Source organism: Nicotiana tabacum, chromosome 20, assembly GCF_000715075.1.
Source record: "Nicotiana tabacum cultivar K326 chromosome 20, ASM71507v2, whole genome shotgun sequence".
Taxonomy (NCBI): domain Eukaryota; kingdom Viridiplantae; phylum Streptophyta; class Magnoliopsida; order Solanales; family Solanaceae; genus Nicotiana; species Nicotiana tabacum.
In genome coordinates this window covers 96,272,702-96,284,076 of record NC_134099.1, presented here as the reverse complement: position 1 = coordinate 96,284,076, position 11,375 = coordinate 96,272,702, and positions in this window count along the sequence as shown.

Below are 11,375 nucleotides of genomic sequence, written 5' to 3'. Positions count from 1 at the left end.
ACTTAATCATATAATTACAACATAGATATCAACAAGAAAGAGTCACTAAGTGGTGCCCTAGAATGATCCAGGCCGTATTTCTCATGGTGCACACCCACACGCCCGCCACTTGTCATTTGTGTCACCTCAATAGTAATCATAGAACACGTAGTTCAGGGTTTCGAACCCTCAGAACCAAGTTTGGAAGCGTTACTTACCTCAAGCCAAGCCAAACTCTAGCCTACGACGCCCTTGCCTCTCGATGCGGCCTCCAAATACCCCGAATCTAACCCAAATCAGTATATAACCATCAATATACGCTAAAGGAGTGAAACCCATACAAAAATTATCAATTTAACTCAAAAATCCCGAAATTGGCCAAACCCGACCCCCGGGCCCACATCTCGAATTCTGATAAAATTCAAAAAAAAACTAGAATCCTTACACTCTGACGAGTTCATACATACCAATACACCAAAATCCGACCATAAACGACCCCTCAAATCCCTAAATCTAAGTCTCCAATTCCAAACCCTAAACCGCCAATTTTTAACCACTAATTTCCACAAATTCCATGTCTAATCAGTAAAATATCACCATAGAAACAAGTTTTAGTTCCAGGAATCTTACCTACACGAAATTCCCTTGAATTACCTCTTCAAATTGCTCCCACAAGCTCCAACCCAAATGCGAAATTGATGAAATAAGCCAAAAATTCGTGAAGGCATCTATTTATATGTTCTGCTAGCGATACCGCAGCTGCGACCTTTTTACTCGCACCTGCGGTCCCATGTGCGCACCTGCGGAAGTCACTTATCCACCCAAAGCAGCATATGCGCTCAAATAACCGCACCTGTGCCACCGCAGGTGTGCTTAGCTCTCCGCATCTGCAACTCCTGCCCTTCACAACCTTGGCCGCATCTGCGGCCCTTTCTACACTTCTGCGGGCCCGCACCTTCGGTCCCCTATCCGCAGGTGTGGTTATGACAGGATCAGTAGCTGAAGCTGCTCAAACTAATTTCCAATCTTTTCACCAACCTTACGAAATCATCCCGAGGCCCCCGGGACCTCAACCAAAAATACGAACAAGTCACATACCCCTGTTCAAACTTGTACCAATCCTCAGAACACTCAAAACAATGCCAAAACACCAAATCACCCTCGGATTCAAGCCTAAGGATTCCAAAAACTTCAGAATTCTGCAAACGATCAAAAAGCCTATTAAACCTCACCCGAATGACCTGAAATTTTGCACACACGACACAAATGATAAATACGCATAGAACCATCCTTTTTCTTTACAAACAAGATAGGAGCACCCCAAGGTGATACACTAGGATGAATAAAACCCTTATCAAGCAATTCCTGTAACTGATCCTTCAACTCCTTCAACTTAGGAGGAGCCATATAATAAGGAGGAATAGAAATTGGCTGAGTGCCCGGAAACAGATCAATGCCAGGACCTACTCCAATTTCTGTAATTCCATTTTGACCCCGATATCAAAATTTCCACTACCAACCGGAATATGCCAAAATTCCAATTTCGCCAATTCAAGCCTAAATCTACCATGGACCTCTAAAATACATTACGATCACGCTCCTAAGTCCCAAATCACCTAATGAAGCTATCCAAACCATCAAAATTCACATCGGAGATCTTTTATACATAAGTCAACATCAAGTTGACTTTTCCAACTTAAGCTTACTCAAAAGAGACTAAGTGCCTCATTCCTTTTCAAAACCACTCCGAACCCGAACCAACCAACCCGATACCACATAATACAATTGAATAAGACATAAAGAAGCAGAAATGAGGAAACGGAGCGGTAACTCATGAAATGACCGGACGGGTCGTTACATCCTCCCCCTTTTAAAAAAACGTTCATCCTCAGACGAGTCAAGAAACATACCTAAAGCCTCAAATAGGTGAGGATATCTGCTCCGCATCTCTCGCTCGGTCTCCCAGGTAGCCTCCTCCATGGGCCAACCTCTCCACTGCACTTTCACTGAAGCTATATACTTTGATCTCAACTTTCGAACCCGATGCTCCAAAATAGCCACTGGCTCCACATCATAAGTCAAATCACTGTCTAACTGAACCGTGCTGAAATCCAAGACATGAGACGGATCACCAATATACTTCTGAAGCATAGAAACATGAAATACCGGATGCACACTCGACAAGCTGGGTGGCAAAGCAAGCTCATAAGCCACCTCCCCAATCCTCCGAAGCACCTCAAAATGCCCAATGAACATCGGACTCAACTTACCCTTCTTCCCAAATATCATAACACCCTTAATGGGTGAAACCTTCAATAGAACCTTCTCCCCAACCATGTAGAATACATCACGAACCTTCTTATCAGCATAACTCTTTTGTCTTGACTACATTGTCCAAAGCCGCTCCTGAATCACCTTCACTTTGTCCAAAGCAACATGCACCAAGTCTGTACCCAAAAGCCTAGTCTCACCCGGCTCAAACCAACCAACTGGAGATCTACAGTGTCTCCCATACAAAGCCTCACATGGAGCCATCTGAATAATCAACTGATAACTATTGTTGTAAGCAAACTCCGTGAGCAGTAGAAACTGATCTCATGACCCTCCAAAATCAATGACACACGCGCACAACATGTCCTCCAATATCTAAATAGTACGCTCGGAGGACTGCCCGTCCATCTGAGGGTGAAAAGCTGTACTCAACTCAACTTGAGTACCCAACTCTCGCTGCTCGGCTCTCCAAAACTGTGAAGTAAACTGAGTACCTCTATCTGAAATGATGGAAACTGGGACACCATGCAAGCGAACAATCTCTCAGATATAATTCTCTGCTAACCGCTCTAAAAAAATATGTAGTACACACAGGAATGAAGTGCGCGGACTTGGTCAGTCGATCCACAATCACCCAAATAGCATCAAACTTCTTCAAAGTCTGTGGGAGTTCAACTACAAAGTCCATGGTGATCCGCTCCCACTTCCACTCTAGTATATCTATCTGCTGAAGCAAGCCGCCTGGTCTCTGATGCTCATATTTCACCTGCTGACAATTAAGACACCGAGCTACAAATCCTACAATATCTTTCTTCATTATTCTCCACCAGTAATGTTGTCTCGAATCCTAGTACATTTTCGCGGCACCCGAATAGATGGAATACTGCGAGCTATGGGCCTCCTCTAGAATCAACTCCCGAAGCCCATCTATATTGGGCACACATATCCGGCCCTACATCCTCAAAACCCCATCATCACCAATAGTCACATCTCTGGCATCATCGTGTTGAACCTTGTCCTTAAGGACAAACAAATGAGGATCATCATACTGGCGCTCTCTGATGCGATCAAATAAGGAAGACCTAGAAATCACACAAGCTAATACCCGACTGGGCTCCAAAATATCCAACCTCACTAGCCGATTGGCCAAGCCTGAATATCAACTGCAAGAGGTCTCTCACTAACAGGAATATACACAAAACTCCCCATACTCACCGTCTTCCTACTAAAGGCATCGGCCACCACATTGGCCTTTCTCGGATGGTACAAGATAGTGATATCATAATCCTTAGCAGCTCCAACCATCTCCGCTGCCTCAAATTGAGATCCTTCTACTTGAACAAGTGCTGGAGGTTATGATGATCAGTAAACACCTCACAAGACACACCATAGAGATAATGCCTCTAAATCTTCGACGCGTGAATAATGGCAGCTAACTTCAAATCATGAACAGGGTAGTTCTTCTCATGGGGCTTCAACTGACGAGAAGCATACGTAATCACTCTACCCTCCTGCATCAAAACACACCCAATACCAACTCTAGAAATATCACAATACACTGTATAAGAACCTGAAGCTGATGGCAAAACTAACACTGGAGTTGTGGTCAAGGCAGTCTTGAGCTTCTGAAAGCTTGCCTCACACTCATCCGACCACATGAATGGTGCACCCTTTTGAGTCAACTTGGTCAATGGTGATGCTATAAATGAAAATCCCTGAACGAACCGGTGGTAATAACTCGCCAAACCAAGAAAGCTGTGAATCTCTGTGGCTGAAGACGGTCTGGGCCAACTCTGAACCACCTCTATCTTCTTCGAATCAACCGGAATACCCTCATTGGACACCACGTACCCCAAGAAAGCCACTAAACTTAGCCAAAACTCACACTTGGAGAACTTTACATAAAGTTTCTCCTCCCTCAATATCTACAACACAACTCTCAAATGCTCCGCATGCTCCTCCTGACTACGCGAGTATACCAGAATATCATCAATAAACACAATGACAAACGAGTTGAGATAAGGCCGAAACACGCTGTTCATCAAATGCATGAACGTTGCTGGGGCATTAGTCAGCCCAAAATACATCACAAGGAACTCATAATGACCATATCGGTCCTGAAAGTTGTCTTAAGAATGTCTGAGTCCTTAATCTTCAACTAATGATAACCTGAATGGAGATCAATCTTAGAGAACACCATCGCTCCTTGAAGCTGGTCAAATAAATCATCAATACGAGGCAAAGGATACTTGTTCTTGATTGTGACCTTGTTCAACTACCTATAATCAATATGCATCCTCATAGTGTCATCCTTCTTATTTTCACAAATAGGATAGGCACACCCTACGGCGACACTAGGCTGAATAAACCCCTTATCAAGGAGTTCCTAAATCTTCTCCTTCAACTCTGCCGGTGCCATACGATATGGTGGAATATAAATGGGGTGAGTGTCCAGCACCAGATCAATACCAAAATCAATATCCCTGCCCGGTGGCATGCTTGGCAGGTCTACAAGAAACACATCCGGAAAGTCCCTCACTACCAGGATTGAATCAATGGTAGGAGTCTCTGCACTAACATCCCTCACGAAGGCCATATAACAAAGACAACCCTTCCCAACCATCCGTTGGGCATTCAAAAATAAAATCACTCTACTAGGTACATAATACATCGAACCTCACCACTCAATCCGTGGCAACCCCGGCATAGCTAATGTCAATATCTTAGCATGATAGTCCAAAATAGCACGACACGGTGATAACCAATCCATGCCCAATATCACATCAAAATCAACCATACTAAGCAACAAGAGATCCACTCGGGTATCCAAACCCTCAATAGTCACTACACATTACACATGACCGATATACACGGTCCACAATAATAGTATCACCCACCGGAGTAGATACATGAACAGATAAAACAAGAGACTCGCGGGGCATATCCAAATAATGGGAAAAATATGATAACACATATGAAAAATTGGAACTGGGATCAAATAATACAGAGTCATCTCTGTGGCAGACTGAGATAATACATGTAATCACAGCATCTGAAGCAATAGCATCTGGTCTGGATGGGAGGGCATAGAAATGGGCATGACCACCACTTGATCGACCTCCCCTTCTAGGGCGACCCCTAGTTGACTGACCTCCACCCTGAGCTGACTGGGCGGGTGGGGAAGTAACTGGTGTAAAAGTCAAAGGCTAACTCTTCTGCTGGGACGAACCTCCCATAAGACGGGGACAGAACCTCTTTGTATGACCCAAATCTCCACACTCGAAGCAACCTCTCCCGGCAAATGGCGGTGGAGACTGAAGGGAGCCCCACGCACCAGGATGCCCACCAGAAGAACTAGGCATAGATGAGCCCAAAGCTGATAGTGTCTGAATCGAACTCTGAGATGGAAGGGCACTGAGAAACGATTGACCCTAATGTGAACTATGAGAACCATGGCCAGATGACCCACTACGGTGACCCGAACGGGCTAGCTGAGCATGTCTAAATGGACAGCCTCTGTCGTGCTAAAACTGACCTCCCAAAGGAATACCACTAAATCTACCAGATCTCCGACACCTCTTGGCCACCCTCTCATCTCGCTCCTAGCGGCGAACTGACTTTATCTCTCTAGAAATGTCAACTACTTCCTCAAAAGGAGCACCAGATACTTTCTTTCTGTTCAGAAAAATCTGTAGCTGATAATTGAGGCCATCAACGAACCTCCTGATCCTCTCCCTATCCGTGGGAACTAGCCAGATAGCATGACGGTCCAACTCGGAGAATCTCATCTCATACTGCGACATGATCATATCCCTCTAATGCAGCTACTCAGACTGCCTGCGCAGCTCCTCTCTGTGGGAATGCGGTACATACTTCTCTAGGAAGAGAATGGAGAATTGAAGAAAGGTAAGGGGTGGTGCACCAACAAGCCTACGCCTCTCATAAGACTCTCACCAAGTAAAGGCAGCTCTAGAAAACTAAAAAATAGTAAATGAGACCTCACTAGTCTCCAGAATACCCGTTGTACATAACATTCTCTGACCCTTATCCAAGAAACCCTGGGCATTCTCGCCCTCTACGCCACTAAAAGTCGGAGGCTGAAGTCTACCAAACCTGTCCAATCGACGCTGCTCGTCATCAGGCATAACTGGACCCAGCAGGTGCAACCGGCTGGGCTGGTGGTGTGGTGTTTGGAGTCCCTGAACAACCTGATCGGGTGTACGTGCGGCGGGAGTCTGAGTGCCTCCCTTGGCCTGAGAAGTAGATGTTGCAGTAGAAACTATGATTGCCTGAGCTAGACTAGTTCACATGGTTAGAATCTGAGACAAGGTCTACTGGAGACCTGGAATAACTATAGACACAGTCGGTGCCTGAGCTGGTGCTGCTGGAGCATCCCCTGCTGGAGCCTGATCATAAACTGGGGCGGCGGGTGGATCTGCAGGTGCTGCCCTAACTGCTGTACGGGCTACACCCCTTCCCCTACCACGGCCTCGACCGCATCCTCGCCCCCTGGTGGCCCCAACTGGTAGTACTGGTGGTCGTCCGTCCTGACCGGTAGCACGTGTCCTCACCATCTATGAGAGAATACAATAACAGAAGTTTAGTTACCAGAGTCAACAGATTCGCACGACAAGAATTCAAGAATATAAGTTTTTCCTAAAGGTTCTGCAGCCTCCTGAGGATAAGAACAGACGTCTCCATACCGATCTGTAAGACTCTACTAAACCCGCTCATGACCCGTGAGACCTATGTAACCTAGGATCTTATACCAACATGTCACGACCCAAAAACTGGCCCGGTCCTGATGGCGCCTATTGTAGAATTAGGCCAGCCAACTTATTTTCAAATACTCCATATTTCATTTAAAACTTAAGAAAAACAATATTTTTAATAGAAATCCGATGAAAAGGTAAAAGTAGAAATTAGAACAAGTACAAAGAAATACAAGCCCGACCTCGTGTGTCACTAAGTCATGAGCAAAAATACTACAAATGTTCGAAATAAACAAGACTACATAGTCTGAGAATATCCAACAGATATACTAAGAGGAAGATAAGGAAGGAAAAGGTGGAACTGCGGTCTCCAGGCAGCTACCTCGCAATCTCCAAGGAAAAGTTTCCAACTGATATGATCAGCAACAGCTACCGTGGCCCGAAACACCTGGATCTACACACAAGGTGCAGGGAGTAACGTGAGTACACCAACGCAGTAAGTAAAAAGTTCAAACTATAGACTGACGGTAGTGACGAACCAAACCTCAATAGGTAGTAACATTTAATTGTGCAGAAAAGTAGACATGCTTGTAGTTCAAGTACATTCTCAGCAGTAACTAAATACAGTATGAACAGTAAGGAGTATAAATCTTAGGAACCTCTAAGTACTAATGCACAGATAGCATGATCAATGTTACATATACCTCCACTCACAAGTGCTCAACCACTCGGTACTGTATATGGCCATCCGGCCCAGGTAAGATCCATCCCGTAATATATACACATTACTGACCGCAGTCATCCAGTACCGAGGAAGGCCATTCCAGTCATATAGAGAAGATCCATCTCCAGGTATCAATACTTCGGACAAGATCCATGTCCAGGGAAGATCCATCCCTCAATATCATCAACTGCACTCACTGGGGGTGTAAAGACTCTGGAGGGGCTTCTCTTAGCCGAAGCACTATAACAAGCCAACGAAGGCATGTTCAATATCTCGATGCGACGTGCAGCCCGATCCCATACTTTCACTCAATATCAGGCTCTCGGCCTCACTTAGTCATCACTCTTCAGTCTCACATACACGAGCTAAAAAGGTTATGATACTAGCCCGGACAATGATATAATGTGTCAAATAACAATAATCAAGACTGAGGTATGATATAATATGCATGAACAGGACTGAGTACAGAATATCAATGAAGCTAATGATATGACAGCAAGAAATGACCCCTCGGGTCTCAACAGTATTGGTGTGAAGCCTTAACATGATAATTAGCATGATTTACAGCTCATTAACTTAATCATATAATTACAACATAGATATCAGCAAGAAAGAGTCACTAAGTGGTGCCCTGGAATGATCTAGGTCGTATTTCTCACGGTGCACGCCCACACGTCCGTCACTTGGCATTTGTGCCACCTCAATAGTAATCATAGAGCACGTAGTTTGGAAGTGCTACATACCTCAAGCCAAGCCAAACTCTAGCCCGCGACGCCCTTGCCTCTTGATTCGGCCTCCAAATACCCCAAATCTAACCCAAATCAATATATAACAATCAATATACGCTAAAGGAGTGAAATCCATCTGAAAATTATTAATTTAACTCAAAAATTCCAAAATTGATTAAACCCGACCCACGGACCCATATCTCGGATTCCGATAAAATTCAAAAAATGAGAATCCTTACACTCTCACGAGTTCATACATACCAAACACACCAAAATCCAACCACAAACGACCCCTCAAATTCCTAAATTAAAGTCTCCAATTCCAAACTCCAAAACCCCAATTTTTTAACCACTAATTTCCACAAATTCCATGTCTAATCAGTAAAATATCACCATAGAAACAAGTTTTAGTTCCAAGAATCTTACCTCCATGAAATTCTCTTGTGTGAGCACGTGATTTTTGCCCTATATGAATTATTCCCATAAATTCAAGCAAAATAAATCTTTCCCATTGTTTGCAATTTCGTGAATTTTTGTGGCATTTTTTGTTAATTGCTTGCATTTGTTTGTGCACATTTATTTTATTTAAATTATGAAAAATACCAAAATATCATGCAAGGTATTTAGGCTTTATTTTGTACACTTTTAGGATTAATCGGTAATTACTTGTTTTATAAAAGAATTAAAATCACAAAAAATGCTTCATTTTTTTTTACAAAAAATGCTTCAAAAATGCTAAAACGGGAAAGACTTGAGTTTTTTGTAAAACCCTAATTGCCCTTGTAATTAAAGCCCAGTGCGGCCGCACCCCCTAATTATGCGGTCCGCATGCCTTTTACGCGGCCGCATTATTCTGCTATGCAGTCCGCATAAACCTTGAACCTAAAGGTTGATTATCCCAGCGCGGACGCATGCCCAGTTTGTGCGGTCCGCGCCATGCCCCACGCGGCCGCATCCTATGTTTGCGCGGTCCGCATGGGTGAGGTTCAAAGGGAACCAGTTTTTAATAGTATGGCCAATGCGGCCGCATGACCAATTTGTGCGGACCGCGTTGGCCCCCACGTGGGTTCATTTCCTAACTTGGTCAGTGCGGTCTTCATGCCTTGTTTGTGCGGTCCGCATTGCTATCATCTGTTCTCTATCTGTGTTTCTGTTCTGTACTGAAACTCTGCAATTGCCTGAACTAACAATGTTAGAATTATTTGTGTGTAGAAAATGGTTAAACAATGAGGGCGTGGAGCTAAACAACCCGAACGAGGAGCTGACCCCTCCCGAAGAGGTAAAGCAAAATTGAAGAAACTCACTCCCCAACCAAAGCTAAAAACAAGAAAGCATGTGATGAGTGATGAAAAGCAGTCGGGGAGTGAGTAACTCCCCTCCCAGGATGTCTCAACTGATTCGGGGAAAGCCCTCACAGGCCCAGCTAAAGCTCCAACTGTTATACAACCTGAGTCGTTTGAGGGCTCAGAAGCAGGCAGTGCCAAATACTCCACCTCCCCCACAGCTTCAGAATCTGGGGAGGGTGCAGAAGATAAAAACAAGAGTGATGAGGAGGTCCCGGACATTGGGGTACTTAGAGTTGGGGGAATTGAAAGAACTAGAAACCCAGTTGTATGGCAGGACAGATTTGTCAGCGAGGTGGCCTTTCATAAATTCCGGGAAGTGTGGCCCAAGAAGAAGGTGATTCCAAAAAGAAGAATAGTCACCCGGGATTTGTTACCCTACCTTCCCTGAGTCCGTGAACAATTTCTTACTAGAGTGGGGTGGGATTTCTTTAAAGATGAGCTGGTCGATGCAAATGAACATATGGTGAAGGAATTCTACAGCAATGTGGCCCACACAAAAGAAGGGTCAATTGCAACCAAAGTGCGGGATAAGAAGATAGTGTTCTCAGGAGAGGCGTTGAACGAATATTTAGGTTTCAATGAGGAGGATGACTCTCTGAACAGAGAGAAGTTAGCGTTGAAAGAGGAAGCTCTTCCTTGGGTGGCACAGTTCTTAGCTTAGCCGTGTACTGTTCCGGAGTGGATTCAGGTGGGGAAGAAAATACTACGAAAGGACCTCAATTTTGAGGCGAGAGGATAGTTAACTTTTGTAAACAACAGGTTGGACCCTTCGTCCCATGACCAAACCATTCCAATCGCCCGAGCGGTTCTTATTGCATCCATCATGGCAGGTTTCCCCATCAATGTGGGTAATGTTATGTACAGTGTGATCACATCCATTGGCATTGATACGGACAGAAACTACCCCTACCCGAACACCCTAACAATGTACTTTGAAGATGCAAAGGTGAAAAAATACCCTTTTGATGTTGGAGTCTGATCGCTGTCCCCATCCTCATGGTTTAATATTCAAGGACCAGACAACCCGAAGGGGGATAAGAAGGGAAAATCATCCACCTCTGCTTCGACTGGCCAGTCTGAGGAGCCAGTTGCGGTAGAGGCTTCTATTGAGCCACCTACTCCTGCTGCCACTACTGTTCCGGACATCCCATCCTCCTCTGCAAGTCCCAGTTCTTCAACTGGCCTAGTGGTTCCCACATCCAAATCGAACCCCCTCACGGCCCAGAAATTAGCAAAGACATTGGCCAGTTTGAACAACTGGATGTTAGTCTCGACATCCAAGTTGTCCACTTTGGAAACCACAGTTGTGGCCCAGTCTGGTCCAGCCACTGTTGAGATTCCTCAGTCCATTAAGGAGACATTGAAGACACTCCTGGCCAACCAGGAGAAGATTTTGGTTACTCAGGCTGCCTTGACAAAGGCAGTTGATGCACAGGGCAAAGCTCTAAATGAGCTTGCCAGAGAACACAAGAAGATGAGAAAATCCCGGGCATCTAAGGAAGAGGTGAAGGAGCTCCGAGCTGAGGTTGACAAGCTAAAGGTAGACCAGCTGCCTTTAGACTTGTTCTTTGATGAGTCAGCACCTCCACCAGCAGTAGTTGTATCGGAGCCACAG